General features: G+C 49.8%; 1 pseudogene; it reads left to right on the forward strand.

Moving 5' to 3' along the window:
* The first annotated feature begins 898 nt into the window (after nt 1-898).
* LOC142198736 (U2 spliceosomal RNA) lies at nt 899-991 on the forward strand (annotated as a pseudogene).
* Nucleotides 992-10,745: the final 9,754 nt, after the last annotated feature.

The following is a 10,745-nucleotide window of genomic DNA, read 5'->3' on the forward strand; positions in this document are numbered from 1 at the left end:
TACTGTTACTGGGAAGATGGAGGCCGGAAAAAGGGTCACCCAGTAAGGAAAACAGTGACCAGGATGCGGTAATTATGGACAATCACTGTGATGTCTTTGAGACTGTTGGTGCACAGACCCCTGATGTACCAGAGATGGACTTTGGTGAGACCTCATCTGATGAGGCTCAGCCTGAAAAGGCAAAGGACTCTTATATACAAAAAAAGATGGTGAAAAATGAATCTGAAACTGTTTTTTGTGTAAATATTGAAAATGTGAGAGAAATAGATTGTATAGATATTAAAGAGGCTGTGGTAAAAGAGGTTAAAATGGTAAGGGCAGAGTTTAAATATAAAAATTCAAGGACTTTATATCCTAGAATTGTAGAATTTAGGAATAGATGGGCAGATGATGTATATATATTGAGATTTAGAATTAATTTCAAACGAGAGAGGGAAAAATTGGTGAGGGTCTTTTATAAGGACCGTAAGGGTTTCTTTGAAAAATATAATTTTGGAAAATATGAAAGGGAAATACTAGATAAGGACTCTCTTATAGAAGAGGATAAAGATGCTTTGATGGGGATAGCTATAGATAGAGGATACCCCATGGATATACCTTGGGAGGAAGAGAGATTTAGAAAGAATAAAGAGTTGTATGATAAATTAAATAAAAAATGATGTACTAGTCAATTTGTACAGATATTTCGTGTTATGGAAATTTACAGATATTTTGTGTTGTGTATATATTGTAGAAATTATTGATTTTTGTATGTCTTTGTATGTGATTGTATGTTATAGAAATTATGGAAATTATTGATATATGTATGTATGGATTTTATAGAAAAATAAATGGTGCCCCAGTGGGGGTAAACAAGTTAAAAAAAAACTAGGGACATTACATTATATACTATAACTATATCGCTTCTCGGCCTTTTGGCTAAGATCAAGTGTAGTATCTGTTCTTATCAGAATTTATTCTGATTCCAGAGAAACCTTGTATCCCACCAGTTCGGGGCTGAGAACGCGAGCCCCTTGTCGACGAGTGACAGAACACTTCGGACGGCGAGGAGCAAGAGAGAGCAGCTGAAGAAGCAACTGAGCTCGAACCTGCAGGAGAAGAAGAAGACGACGAGGATGGCGACTTCAGGAGACATCGTGGCTACCGCTGCTGCTCCTCAAGAAGACGTCGGACGGAAGACGGCAACCGGAGATGCCAGCCCTGAAGCTCTCCCCGGGCCTGGTGTACCCAGTCTGCGGAAACAGGGACCTCCTTCACTGGAGCCCTGGATGAAGCAGACCGTGGTGCTCAAGTTTAGGGAGGTGGACGGGAGGCTCCCGGACCTGAGTGAGGAAGTCTTCTGCCGGACCATGCTGGCAAACCAGGGCTTCTCACCCTGCCAGACCCTCAGCGTCCAGAGCTTCGTGACAGGCCTCTTCTACGTCACATTCGCCAGTATGGAGATCTGCCGCCGGTACTGGGAGGCGGTCAAGTCAGCGGCACCAGGCTCCCCCTTCAAGGCCTTCCTGGGCAGTTGCCCTGTTCAGATGGACGAGAGGAGGGTAACGGTGACGATGAGGAACCCGCACACCCCACCCGGAGACATCGCCCGGTTCCTGGCTCGTTTTTGCACAGTGCTGCGGGATCCCACTCGCATCCTGAACAAGACGGGCTACTGGACTGGAAGATGGTCGGTGGTCGTCAAGCTGCAGCGGGACGGCCAGGTAAGGCATCTCCCTCAAACCTTTTCCCTAGGTAACAGCAGCGGACTCATCTACTACCCCGACCTACCGAAGGCCTGCCGGCGCTGCGGAAAGGAGGGTCACCAGATGAAGGACTGCAAAGCTGATGCCTGCAGGAATTGCCGAGTGGAGGGCCACACCACGAAGGACTGCCCTACAGCCAAGACTTGCAACCTGTGCGGCATGGCGGACCATGTCTACAAGGCCTGCAAGATGCGCACCCGATCCTGGGCTTCCGTGGCCAAGGAACCCCCCTCCACCGTGGTTTCTGTCGGGGCCAAGGCGGGACCGGCGAAGGCCTCCAAAGCCCCAGCCGGAAACGCCAAGGCCCCAGCGGCTCGAGCCAGTCCCTCCGGGACCCAGGCTAGAGCCCAGGCGGCCACCAAGGAGAAGAAACCGGCACCGGAGAAGGAGAAGAAAAAGGGACAGGCCAAGGGTAAGAAATCGGCACCCCTCCCTACCTCCACCCCCACCGAGGTTTCCACCCCTATAGTCTCCACAACCTCGGTGGACACCCCTGTTAACACCCAACCCCCCACCCGCCCTTCCCCCGAGGTAGCACTAACAGACCTTCCTCCAGCTACCTCGGTACTGTCCATGGAGGAATTCCCCCCCCCCTCCCTTGTCGATCTCTTGTTTCCTCAGAGCCGCCCAAACAACCGAAGAAGAGGAAGGACAGGGAGGACTCCGATGATGACTCTTCCAAGAAGATCGCCATCGAAGCCTCAGAGGACGCCATCGAGGTGGACGTTTAGAGAGATCCCATCCCTGGGGTCAGCGAGCTGGAGAAGAGGGTCGACGAGCTGGTGGACGACTCCGCCACGGAGATGGACCCAGACATCGTCGCCGTCTTAGAGGGGGAAGGACCTCCCAGCCAGATGGCCCTCGTGATCAAGGATCTAGAGGAGGATATCTACAGCAGCGGCCTCAGCCTCGGGACACCGGAGATGGGCCCAGACATCTACGATGGAAGCGGTAACCAGCATGTATCGTTCTGATTGTTAACTTAACCCTTTTACCTTTTCACTATGGCAGGAATTAACCTTCTTTCCATTAACGTGCGAAGTGTGAGAGAGAAGAGGAGACGACAGACGACGCTTGCTTTTTTTGCCACTATGCCTAGTACTAACGTTATTATGTTGCAGGAGTGTTCCCTTCCTTCTTCCAGGTCATACCATCACCTGTGCAGGGAGTGGAGCCACGGTCCGTCCTACTGGTTCGGTGGGGGCGACTGTAAGTCCGCAGGTATTGCTGTCCTCATTAGGGGGAACGCCTTCACTGTTGAATCCGTCCAGGAGCTCGTCGCTGGCCGTCTTGCGGTCATCGACGGCACCTGGGCGGGCGAGCCTCTCAGGCTCATCAACGTGTACGCTTCCCCCATGAAGGCCGAGCGACTGGAGCTTTTCCAGATCCTGCACACTCAGCTCGTCACCACCAGGGCAGTGGTATTGGCCGGGGATTTCAACTGCCCTGTCGAAGCGGACGGACAAAGCTCCTCGACATCTGCGAAGCTGGATGTCACGTCAAAGCTACTGATCGAGATGGTGTCCGAAGCCTCTCTTAAGGACGCTGTGGGTTCCATGGGGCCGGCATCAGTTAATTATACCTGGTGCCGCCCGGATGGCTCGCAGCACTCCAGGATTGACTTTGTGTTCACCTCTCGATCGGTCACCCAGGTAAGGCACTCTATGATCCCCTGCTTCTTCTCTGACCACAGGGGCATTCTCTTCCAGGGTACTCTGGGCCACGGTTTTCCTCCTGGCCCAGGTTCCTGGAAGTTGAACTGCGCACTGCTGGAAAATGAGGGGTCGCTGGCGGAGCTTAGAGATGCGTACTTGTGTTGGCGTAACGACCGCTTCTTTTTCAGGACTGTTTGGGAATGGTGGGAATATGTTAAACTCCAAATCCGTCATTTCTTCCAGGCCAAGGGACGCCAGCAGGCGTCACAGCGCAAGAGGGACCTCAAGGGGATGCAGCGCGAGCTCAACTCACTGATGGACCTCGAACGCTGCGGCTGGGACGTCAGGGGCATGCTCGCCGAGGCCAAGAGGGACCTGAAAAGGCACTTCGAGGAGGAGGCCCAGCACGTCATCTTCCGTTCCAAGGTGGAGACACTGGAGAAGGGTGAGAAATGTAACTCGTTCTTTTTCAGAAAGCTCCACGCCGGCCACACGCCTGTGACAGAGATGAAGGATGAGGACGGCAACATCCGGCGGGGGAAGCAGGAAGTGATGGGAGTCATCCACGACTACTACCGCGACCTCTACTCCCAAAGGCCCACGGACGACGACGCAGCCGAGGAGTTCCTGTCAGGTATCACTAACATCCTTGATCCTGCAGGTGCCGAGGCGCTCGATGACCCTCTGACGGCAGAAGAGGTGCTCTCTGCCGCTAAATCCTTTAGGACCGGAAGGACCCCGGGCAGTGACGGTCTCCCAGCGGAGCTCTACGTAGCGCTGGGCGACCTCATTTGCCCGGACCTGAAGGACCTTTACGAGGAGATGGTGGTGGAGGGTGCTATGCCGCCGTCGCTGAGGGAAGGTCTGGTCACGATCCTGTACAAGCGGAAGGGGGACAGGTGCGAGCTGAAGAATTGGCGACCCATCTCTCTCCTCAACGTGGACTACAAGATCCTGGCAAAGGTGTTGGCGATGAGACTGAAGGCTGTCATCGACAGGATCATCCACCCCGACCAAACCTGCGGCATTCCGGGCCGTAGGATTGCGGATAGCCTGGCCATGGTGAGAGATACATTGCACTATATCGGAGACCGCTGTGCACACGCGGCCCTGGTCAGTCTTGATCAGGAGAAGGCCTTCGATCGTGTCTCTCACGCCTTCATGGCTAAGGCTCTCCGCAGACTCGGTCTGGGGGCGGGGTTCTGTAAGTATGTCAGCCTAATGTTGGTGAACGGCTGGAAGACTGACCCCTTTCCGGTCCTTTCTGGGGTCAGACAAGGTTGCCCTCTTTCACCCCTTCTTTTTGTTTGTGTTATAGAACTCTTCGCGGAGTCTATCTGGCAGAATGCAGGGATTAGAGGGATCACCGCACCGGGACCTGGAAACCACGTGGTCAAGTGCTCGCTGTACATGGACGACGTCACCGTCTTCTGTTCCGACAGATCATCGGTCTCAGCGCTCGTCCAGACCTGCGAGAAGTTCGGCCGGGCTTCGGGGGCAAAAGTCAACTGTGCGAAGTCAGAGGTCATGCTCTTCGGAGACTGGCGTCTAGCTTCATCCTCTCCCCTTCCTTTCACAGTGCAACCGGACTTCATCAAGATCCTGGGAGTCTGGTTCGGAAAGGAGGGAGCGGCCCTGAAGTCCTGGAACGAGCGTTTGGCCAAATGCAACCAGAGGATTGGACTGTGGAGCCTCAGACAGCTTTCGCTGGAAGGGAAGACGCTGGTCCTGCGGAATGAGATCCTGCCCGTGCTCCTCTACACCGCGCAGGCCTGGCCACCTCTCAACACCGTGGTTAAAGCCATCCACAGGATCGTCTTCCACTTCATCTGGGGCTCCAAGATGGACAGGGTGAAGCGGGCCGTCATGTACAAGGACCCGTCCAAAGGAGGTAAGTGTGTCCCTGACATCCCCACTCTGTTGAGACTAACCTTTGTTTGTGATTGTGTCCGTAGAACCCTGAGGACTGGAAAGGAATCGGCAGGCCATGTCCCGCTTGTTCCTGTTACCCCTGTGGCGTCGCCTAGGATGGGACAAGTGGATCAGCTCCGTCCCTTACAACTGGACCGTCCCTTGGCACTACCAAGACGTCACCCGGTTCGTGAGGGAGCACCAGCTGGAGGAGCTCAAGCCTGACCTTTGGAAGCCGAAGACCGTCCATAAGCTCATCCGAGCTAAGGACACCATGGAGGAGATCCCAGGGCTGCCGGCTGGAACCGCGGAGGTCGTTTGGAAGAACATCTCTTCGGCCCAGCTGACCAACGGGCACAAGGATATGTCGTGGATGGCCGTGCAGGGAGGTTTGGCAGTGAGATCGTTCATGCATGCCCGCAACCTGAGCAAGACGCGCTACTGCCCCAGATGTCCCTTCAAGGAGGAGACCACCCACCATCTTTTCTGGGCCTGCCCGCTTGCTCAGGGCCTGTTGGATGCCCTGGAGGACGACTTGCAGGACTCGGTCCCCCGGAACCAGCTTTCTTACCATTCTGTTTTTTATGGACTCTTTCCGGGGACCCATCGAGAGACAGACTGTGAGAAGGCCTGGAGGATCCTCAGCTGCTACAAAGATGCTATCTGGTTCGCCAGAAACCGGCTTGTTCTCAGGAGGGAACAAGTCACCTTTCAGGACTGCTGCAGGCTCATTCACAGCTTGCTGCGGGACTACACCATCCTGGACAGCCTGAGAGGCGAAGACGAAGAAGAAGACTGAGAAGCCTTTTTCTTCGATTGTTTCCTCCATATTGGGACATTGAGTGTTTTTTGACTTTGCATTTGGTATGGTTGCATTGTCAGAGCTCTGAGCCAGTCTTCCCTCTCTCTCCCCCCCCTCCCCTTCCCTTCCCTTCCCTTCCTCCCCCACGCTGGCTCGGGTGCTCAGGCAGTGCTATTGTGTTAGTTAGAATAGACATTGTGTTGCTCCCTCGTGTTTGTGTGTTCTTCAATAAAGCTTCGGGCACCAGCGCCGCACCTCCCATGAGGCGACCTGAAGCGACCGCTTCAGGCGGCGCTGTGCCAGGGCCACGGGGAGGGCGGCATTTTTGCTGACCTAAGCCAGTCCAGGACAAGCTGTCCTGGACTGGCTTAGGGTCACCGTCACTGAGCGGTGGATTGGGGCGGCCTTGTGGGCGCAGCGCTGCACCAGCGGCCGCCCCTCACGCTCAAGCAGAGAGCAGGTCCTCTCCCTGCCTGCTCTCTGCCTGCTAAAGACGCTCGCTCCGCTCGGCCCCTCCGCGCGGTCGACCCCGCCCCCTGGGGGGGGGCTTTCTGACATCCGCCTCAGGCGGCAGAAAGCCATGGTTCACCCCTGTCGGGCACTGTGTTTACTCCCCTCCCCCCCTCCTCCACATGTCAGATAGCTAGTTGTTGAATGCATGCATGCTGTGGGGCTAGGAAGTACTGGTATGAGGTAGGACGAGTCAGAGCACTCAGGAGATTTCTTCTGGGTCTCTGCTTCGCCCTGCCCCATTAGGTATGGGAAAAGTATTGCTATTTATTTATTTATTTATTTATTTATTTATTTATTTATTTATTATGCAAGTATTGTAAGTGGTGTATCAAATGCGCTGCGACGCAGTACTTTGTAAATACTTTTGCTTGACGACTGATTGTGAATAAACGCATTTTCAATCAAAAACAAGGGACATTATATTTCTATAACAATATGAACCATAGAATAAAAATGATCAAATGATCAAATGATCAAATGATCTGAAAACAAAGATTGTTCAACATAGTTGTTCAGGGGAAGGATACAAAAAGTTGTCTCAGAGATTTAACCTGTCAGTTTCCACTGTGAGGAACATAGTAAGGAAATGGAAGACCACAGGGACAGTTCTTGTTAAGCCCAGAAGTGGCAGGCCAAGAAAAATATCAGAAAGGCAGAGAAGAAGAATGGTGAGAACAGTCAAGGACAATCCACAGACCACCTCCAAAGAGCTGCAGCATCATCTTGCTGCAGATGGTGTCACTGTGCATCGGTCAACTATACAGCGCACTTTGCACAAATAGAAGCTGTATGGGAGAGTGATGAGAAAGAAGCCGTTTCTGCACGTACGCCACAAATAGAGTTGCCTGAGGTATGAAAAAGCACATTTGGACAAGGCAGCTTCATTTTGGAAACAAAAATTGAGTTGTTTGGTTATAAAAAAAGGCGTTATGCATGGCGTCCAAAAAGAAACAGCATTCCAAGAAAAACACTTGCTACCCACTGTAAGATTTGGTGGAGGTTCCATCATGCTTTGGGGCTGTGTGGCCAATGCCGGCATCGGGAATCTTGTTAAAGTTGAGAGTCGCATGGATTCCACTCAGTATCAGCAGATTCTTGAGAATAATGTTCAAGAATCAGTGACGAAGTTGAAGTTACGCCGGGGATGGATATGGGCAAGGCAATGATCCAAAACACCGCTCCAAATCCTCAGGCATTCATGCAGAGGAACAATTACAATGTTCTGGAATGGCCATCCCAGTCCCCAGACCTGAATATCATTGAACATCTGTGGGATGATTTGAAGCGGGCTGTCCATGCTCGGCGACCATCTAACTTAACTGAACTTGAATTGTTTGTCCAAAATACCTTTATCCAGGATCCAGGAACTGATTAAAAGCTACAGGAAGCGACTAGAGGCTGTTATCTTTGCAAAAGGAGGATCTACTAAATATTAATGTCACTTTTCTGTTGAGGTGCCCATACTTTTGCACCGGTCAAATTTTGGTTTAATGCATATTGCACATTTTCTGTTAGTACAATAAACCTCATTTCAATCCTGAAATATTACTGTGTCCATCAGTTATTAGATATATCAAACTGAAATGGCTGCTGCAAACACCAAAATATTTAGAACTAAAAATGATTAAGATTAATAGGGGTGCCCAAACTTTTTCATAGGACTGTAGGATTCAGTGACCTCCATACACATGGCCATGGTCAGTCCTGGAAATACAGCCCACAAACTCTGCTTCATGGAGACAACATGGTCATGTGCATGAGTCCTTACTGTATAGAGTTTATTGGCTTATTATCTGCAACTGAACCCCTGATCTAGAGTCAGAACCTCTACTGATTAGAAGACACTTGGTCATACTATGCAGAATCTCCAAAACATGTCTCCTTAGCCTTCCTGACATATATATTAGATACATGGAATGTAACACTGGAAAACAATTCCAGAGTAATAGTATACCAGCTGGACTAAAATCATAGAAAACTGCAAACATATCAGTGCTCACATCCAAAGCAAAGAAAAAGAAGGAGACAATTGTAAATTTTATAGTCTTAAGATAAGTGTCCAGGTGACTTGTGATGTTCTTATTACGTTTCATCTTGTACATGTGATGGCTCAAAGATCCAAGAAGAGTGAAGGAAGAGATGACATAAATGAGGAAGGGAAGAAGGTTCCACAGATAAAGCAGGAATCTTTTGACTTTAGCTAAATTTTCCGTAGTATTTTGACCACGTGTCAGGACATCATAACATGTGTAACCAATGGACAGTAGCACAAATGTAATAGTCAGCCCAAGAAGTCTCTGAGAAATAATCTTCTTCAGATATAGAAATAAGACGTTATGGAAGTTGCTGATCTTCAGGGTGTAGAAAACCGAGAGGAGAACTGAAAGCCAAACATTGCAGTATAGAGAAGAACATCCAATCACATAAGATGCTTTATAATAGTCTGGAGAAAACATGAAACTGAAGGGCAATAGCTCAAGTAGTATAATAAACTGAAAGATGATCCTTGATGTCCCGATAGCAGTGATGAGGAGGTCAGCGGGGGTCAGTGGTCTTCCTCTTAGCCAGTCAACGACACTGACCCCTACAATATAGACATTTATCATCAGTCCTATTATACATGTGATCCCGGCTGCACCGATAAGACATAGCTCCTGGATGTTGTCTTCATTTTCCACCGATATGTTCATCTTCTCAGCCTGCTCTCATACAATGTATCTGATTCCGTGCCTGTGTGTTTTTGTCTGTTTCACTAATGCAAATGGTGATGGAAAATCTAAAGTCTCCTCATATCTATACAAATAAGGAACATACAACCTATTTGAATAAGAGTCTCTGGTTCCTCAGTGCAGATAAAGGGCATAACATCAGATATGTGACTGTGCAATAATTATAATAACTTTATATAGAGCCAACATGTTCAGCAGCAATTTACACATGAACATATTGTATATGGCATTACAATGTAACAAAGAAATTAACAAACAATAGGAGTGAGGGAACGGCTCACATGAGGTTATAGTCTATAGGAAATTGGGGGATACAAGAGGTCAGAGGACTTGTTCAGTGCAATCATCCAGCCTTGTATTAATAAACAAGGTCATATCACTGAATCTGTATGAGCCATCACCAGCCAGTATCTGTGAGTATACAGATACTAAGTGCATGGCGTATAGGGGAAACTTCTAGATGGAAGGGTCAGGTTGTAAGGAATAGAGTAGGAAGGATAGCTTAGGACAAGAAATGTTAGCAAAGTTTGCAGCATGTGGCACCACTCCCAGCTTTAGACTCAAATTATGTGATAAGTAGAGATGAGCAAACACTAAAATGTCCGAGGTTCGAAATCCAATTTGAACAGCCGCTCACTGTTCAGATGTTGGAACGGATTTCAAACCCCATTATAGTCTATGGGGGAAATTCTCGTTTCAGGGGTACGCAAAATTCGATAAAATTATATTTACTATGTCCACGAGTGACGGTCGGGCTGGATTCCCCTTGAAGTCTTCTTCCGGCGCAGCACCCCTGCGGCATCTTCCGGCTGGAATTCGCTCTGCCTAGGCATCGGGGCCTAGGCAGAGCTGACTGTGCATGCACGGTCGGCTCTGCCCGGCCCGATGCCTGAGCAGAGCCGACTGCGCATTCGAGGGCATGCCCGCGCATGAGCAGTCGGCTCTGCCTAGGCCGGATGCCTAGGCAGAGTGAATTCCAGCCGGAAGACGCCGCGGGGACGCTGCACGGAGAAGACTTCTAAAGGTAAGAGAAGAACCAGCGTTGATTGGCAATGTATAGCATTCTGCCATTCAACGCTGGTTCTGCATTGAACCTTAAACTTCGAACAGCTAGTAGTGTTCAATCGAGTATGAGTATTTCGAATTCCGTAGTATTCGATCAAACACCTACTCGGTCGAACACTACTCACTCATCTCTAGTGATAAGCCGTCTAAACAGATTTTATTTTAGGACATGTTTGAAACTGCTCTAGTTGGGTATTAATTGGGTATTAATTGGGTAATTAACGCACATAATTGGGTATTAATTGGGTATTAATCTGATTTTCTAGGGTAAAGTTTTCCAGAGCACTGGTGCAGCTCAAGAAAAGTCTTCAAGATAGGAGTGGGA

The sequence above is a fragment of the Leptodactylus fuscus genome, chromosome 3, assembly GCF_031893055.1.
Source record: "Leptodactylus fuscus isolate aLepFus1 chromosome 3, aLepFus1.hap2, whole genome shotgun sequence".
Lineage (NCBI taxonomy): Eukaryota > Metazoa > Chordata > Amphibia > Anura > Leptodactylidae > Leptodactylus > Leptodactylus fuscus.